This window comes from Manduca sexta, chromosome 24 (genome assembly GCF_014839805.1).
Source record: "Manduca sexta isolate Smith_Timp_Sample1 chromosome 24, JHU_Msex_v1.0, whole genome shotgun sequence".
Taxonomy (NCBI): domain Eukaryota; kingdom Metazoa; phylum Arthropoda; class Insecta; order Lepidoptera; family Sphingidae; genus Manduca; species Manduca sexta.
Genome location: NC_051138.1, coordinates 11,994,188 through 12,000,568, shown reverse-complemented (window position 1 = coordinate 12,000,568; position 6,381 = coordinate 11,994,188).

The following is a 6,381-nucleotide window of genomic DNA, read 5'->3' as shown; positions in this document are numbered from 1 at the left end:
ACTATGTATGTTTGTTTAAATATAAGCAAGCATTTCACTTTTTTACACAAAGCATCTGAAATTAGGTTCATACGTAAGCAATGTTTGTTAAGATGTAACTATGTAGCCCTGTAAGTATTTTTTGCAAGTCTGATATATTACTAATATTAGTCATTTTAATAAGAATTGTAATTTGCAACTTCGTCTAAAATTAATTAACACAATTAAATATTGAGCAGAGTTGACGTCACAATAACCTTTTTGACGCTTGCACAATAATTATAATTAATACAATTATCTTGAAATTAATGTTTTTGCAATGAACTACGGAAAACGAATGTAGCCGGTTACCAATAATTATGTGTGTCCAATTTCCGTATACATTTCATTTAAATAAAATGATATAAAAATATTTTTATTATTTATTATCAAGTTGCTAGTAGCACAATATTCGCAATAATACTATTTAAACTTCAGGGATTCTAGCATTCCATGGCTAAAAAAACTATTTCATCATCTACAATTATATAAAATTACAATACTATTGTAGTTTTATATAATTGTAGATGTACAGTGAAGCCCCTCAAAGTCTTCTAATTGAGTTAGTTAAATTATAATTACTTAAGCTACTTTGTGATGACAGTATATATTCATTAAAGCAACAGTAAATATTCGCTGCCAAATTATATAATATTTATACTGATTATGACTGCTTCAGTGGCTTAGTTATACTCGCACGAGCGATACGGAAGCTCTGAGGTCTTGGGTTCAAATCCCGGTCGGGCAAGTTATTTTTCTGTTTAGTATCAACCCGAGTCTGGAATTTGTGCCCGATATGGCGATAGGCACGTCCTCTATCACATCACGGGACGGGACACCCTTGGCGACAACTGCCCTGGTTGTGCTCTTCTGCATACGCCTTCGGCGATAAATATGTGATGATGGGTGTGTGTATACAGATTATTTATCTTTGAACACTAAAATAGGATTCAGTGAACTCACCACTCTCTAAATTGGTCCACCTCTTCTAAATCTTGTTCAATAGTTTTCACTTGATCAGGATCAAAGAGCCATGAACTATTACATTTCTCAGGCCCAATGCTTCCGAACTTAGTTGGCCATACACCATGAACAATCCAAGTTTCATTGAATTTCTTGCATGCGTGCAGCTCCTGCATAATGTCACTGGCCAGTGCTGCGCGAACAGAAGCAAGTCCCAATGGTGGTCATCATTGTGGGTGGTAAATAAATTGGTATTGAAACGAATTATTTGTGTGTGTTGGATGGACTCCACATATACGCATTCTAAACTGTTGAACAAAAAAGTACATAACATTATTATATGCATTTAATATTCAATTTCGTTACAACTCTAGTGATGTAAAAACCTCTTTTAGGAATAAAAGAGGTTTTTACTTCACTATCAACTGATGTCAGTATACTCTTATTGTTAGTGTAGGTGTTGTCACTATCAGTTTTCCAATCTAACTACAAGTACATCATAACTTAAGTGTATGTTTTCCTTGAGATAACATACACAGCTCCCCTTAGTTTAATCTGAAAAATATTCAATTTCCTAATTTAGTTAAACTATTCAAGAAAATAATTTTGTATTTATATTTAATCTCCATTATTTAGAGAACTAAAATAATTTAATTTCATAACATTATGATGGTGGTTGAACTCTGGAATCACAGAATATATTAAGAACTTAAATCAAAATATTTAGGCTTATTAGGTAACTGAAGTTGAACCTATCACTGCCCGTCACTAGATTTACATAACACTTTTCTGTGTCATAATATCTTGCATTTAAGTGCCTATAATCTAAACTAGTGTAATAAAATAATTATTATTTTATACAGGGTAATTTTGACATTGCAATAATTAACAAAACCACACACTCATCTTAACTTCTTCTAACATCAAACCAAAATTCATACATTAAATACAAATATTTTTATCGAAATGGGTTTATTGGGATATTGGGTTATGGGAAATCACTCGAACTATTGTACTGTGACCAAAAGCAGAGAGTTAAGGGATTTTAGACAAGGACTTACTAATCAATGTGACAAGAACTTTTCCCCTGTGATATCAGGAGAACAATTGTGTCTTAAACACTAGTTCCAGCCAGGCCTGTCCTTCAAAAGATAATGCATATTATTTTCAAAGATCATAACATATCTATCTGATGACCATATTTGTGGGTTAAATTGAACAAAAAAAAATTACACTAAATTTAAATAATTTTGAATAAGGATAAAATGAAAAAAAGTACTCATCATGCATACCCATAATATTCGGAAATAATACCCTTCTATGACATAAAAAGGTATAATAATGAATATATTATATAATAAAAAATATACCACAGCAGCTACCATATGAATTTATGTTTAATGTCAGTGCGAGAGCATGGCATACAACATTTAAAATTATTAAAATGAATTTTAATACAACCCATTTAGTTATTCCTTTGAAATAGTATTTTTGTTTGTCAATGTATTAAATTGACTACTTGATTAAGTAGTCAATTTAATACATAAAATTCATTTACAGTCTACAATCACCATGAGTACATTGCTCTACTAAGGCAAATTTTGCAAATTCAAGGTGAACCGAAAGTTTTATTTTCTTACCATAATATCAGACTTAAGACAAAACATAAGTTCTTGTTCATTTTGTATTTGTGTTGAATTAGTTCACTAACATATAATAGATAATACACAAATATATCTATTACAAATTTATAAATATTACGCACAGGACTATTTTCGCTAATTTATGCGCTACACAATCTAAAATTTACTGTGCGCCGTGTTACAATTTGCAAGGAAATCAGAAATGTCATATTGTGTCAATTGTCCTTAGGGATGTGTGCGTTTCAATTCGATTTTAAAAAATATCGATACGTTATATGTACGCATTTCTTTAAATCAATTCAAAACGAAACACTTTTTTAAGTGACATGATTTAGTAACATGAATAAATAAATAAGATACCTAGTATAAGTATTTGTTTATAGTTAGTAAGTTCAGAATATGTTCAAATATAATCAAGTTTACTTATAGTTTATAATTTTCCTTAGCCCAATTGCAAAATAAAAAATAATAATAGCTAAATTCTAGTGACTACCTTGATTTAACAGTTTGTTATGTAAATATTAACAACATATTATAGATTATCACAAAATAAAAAATATAATCGTTCTATTAATTATTTTTAATGTCTAGCGGCCATTTTTTGTGTCTACTATGTTACATAAATATGTGACAATAGTAATCAATAACCATTTATTATTATCCTATTTTGGCATAAAATGTATAACGATTCATTTAATTAGTTGGTCGTATTCAGTACTCACTTACGCGCGTGTGTGTGTGTTAATTGTATAATTACTTATAAAACTTATTTGTATGTAGTTATAATAAATAGATTATCTCAATAATACATAATATGATGCTACGGTGCCATACGAACATAAAATCGATTCATTGCAAAAACTTCTACACCCCTATTATTGACATATCAAAATTTTGCAATGTCAAATACAGCTGACGACAAAATATTTAAAACACAATCTAAAAATTGAATTGAATATAGTTAAACCATGGAGGTTTTATTTCTATTTTAGGAAAGTTACAAACCCAAGCTTTGGCATGCTTTGCTAGAATTTGAATTTGCGAATATGTAATAGCAAAACAGAGACATCTTTTGACAAATGCACATAAATTTTATTTTTATTTATTTTCTAGTTACATATTTTTTCACTAGAGGTCCGACTAAATATGCGCAAGACTGATGACCTAACATTTGTATGATTTCATTTTTAACGGTAACAATTAACGGTAACAATAATATTATAAATACAAATACGCCAACTTTGTGTCGCCGCGTTATCTTGTTTGTTATTGTTTAATGAATAAGTATAAGTATGCTTTATCGAATGACGAATTATTACGCATATTTATCATGAATTTACGTGAGTGCAATCAGTAGCTACATTAATATCAGCTGATGATGGTATACTTTAGAGTCCTTCCATGTATCACGTATATGGTTTAATGGCCGTAGATTAGGAGATTCTGGAATTGATTACCCAGTCGAGCGAACATTTGTGTGGGTTTTTCAAACACGATGTGTCACTGAATCTCCCAGCGTCGATGGCTAGTCGTGGTTGACGTCTCAATAAATGCGGATAAATGAGTAAAAAACAAGATGAAGTTTGCAGGCCTTTAGGTAGGTACCTTGTAACCTACCCATTATTAAATAATAGGTACTATTTAAGTATAAAGTACACTGCTACTACCTGCTCTGCGGCAGTCACAAGACCGGATGGAGTGGAAGCAGCTTGTCAGCGCCACCACTAAGGCTTACCAATGCAGGCACGACCTTCAGTTATGAAGAAAACGACATAGAAGAATAAAGTATGCTTATAATATAAGCCCTGTATTATATACTTGCCCACTGCTGAGCACGGGCCTTCTCTACTACTGAGAGGGATTAGGCCTTAGTCCACCACGCTGGCCTAGTGCGGATTAGTAGACTTCACACACCTTCGAAATTCCTATAGAGAACTTCTCAGATGTGCAGGTTTCCTCACGATGTTTTCCTTCACCGTTAAAGCGAACGATAAATTCACAAAGAATACACACATGATTTTTTAGAAAAGTCAGAGGTGTGTGCCCTTGGGATTTGAACCTGCGGACATTCGTCTCGGCAGTCCGTTCCACACCCAACTAGGCTATTGCCGCTTAAAAATTTAAAGTATGCTTAAGAGCGTTTACGCATCCGCGCGCCGTATGTCTCAAAAACAGCACTTTTCGAAGGAGATAATATCCATCAAAACATTATTTTAAAAACATATGAATTAGTAATTATTATAGAAAATTTTGTTGTCTAAAAAGTTAGTAGAGAAAATTTTTAGATTTATTGAGTATTTGTAAATTGTTTAATGATTACTGAACAGAGGGTTTTTCAAATTTGCGCTTCGAACGTCTATTTCGAAGCTCAAAATATCTTAAACCACTAAGGAACATAACAATATGTTATTTTTATCTAACTAAAAAGATCCTGAAGAAAAAAGTTAGTAGAGAAAAAATATCTTATTATGATTAATTCATGAGAAATAAAAATTCAAAGAATTCGAAAATTTCACAAATCTTGCTCATTTAAATCATTTTTTTTTCACTATATCTTACTTAATTGAATATAATATTGGATTACTATAATAGAAGAACATCTCCTTAAAAACATACAATTTAAAAATTCTACAAAATTAGTTCTGTTATTTTTCTATAAATATTTTAAATACCACTATAAAACGCAACGCGCAAATCGTTTCAAATTAGTCCGCCTTGAGGCTTTCTAGAGAGAGGACGTATCGCTCGTCGCTCCGGCGAGACTCCAGTTGGACTTTGCTGTGCGTAGAAAAATAGTCACGTGTATACAGTGATTGCCACATCTTAGTACTTTAGTAAGTAAAATTTTTTTTCTTTAATGATTGACAATAATTTTAGTAGTTACTATAAATTATTATTATATTATTATGTTTCAGACACAATGGGAAGTAAAGCTATTTCTAGGCAAGAAAAGGAAACGTAACAACGCTGAAACTTCGGCTAAAGCAAAAGCTAAAAGATTGATGTACTAATGTTATAACATGCGTCTGTAGTATGGTTGTTGCTTTTTTACTCATTAAACACTTGAGCATAGTTACTCGAAGGAAAAAATTGAACCTTAAGCTAAAAACAATTAGCCCATTGAAATGTTACATGAGCTTTGTATTTTTTAGAGGACCCAATTTTATTTTTAGAACATGTGTCGGGGGTCAATAGAAGCTTAATCTCAAGTTTGTGAGGTCGCCCCTTGTCCCCTGGCCGCCATCATGGAAAAAGGGGTGAAAACACTTTTTTCGCGATATCTCAGAAACTATGCGTCTTACATAAATTTTGTAAAGTCATAATTTGTAGCAAATTGTTTTGCCTACAAATATGTTTATATAACTTTTTGCCCTAAATTATAAATTAAAGAATTTTAATCAAAAATGTGAGAGAATGTTTATAAAAGTTTTCTTTTTGCTCTATAACTTTTTTTACATTTTACAAAAAATTACCTCAAACTAACTTGTAAATGATCTTTTGAGGAAAATTGTTCCCTATATATTTTTTTATTTCAATCAAATAAAACGCTCTAACAGCGCACCAAAGAATACCGGGTTCGTCAATGCTCAAGAGAATCCGGTCGAAACAAAATCTTTAACTTATTTTAGAATATTTTTATTGTAAATATATTATTACAATATTTTGTTAAATTCGTACAACTTTACTTATTTATTCCTAACTCTTTTCTTTGCCATAGAACTTACCAAATTTAACTTATCGAATGTTATGCAGGTAG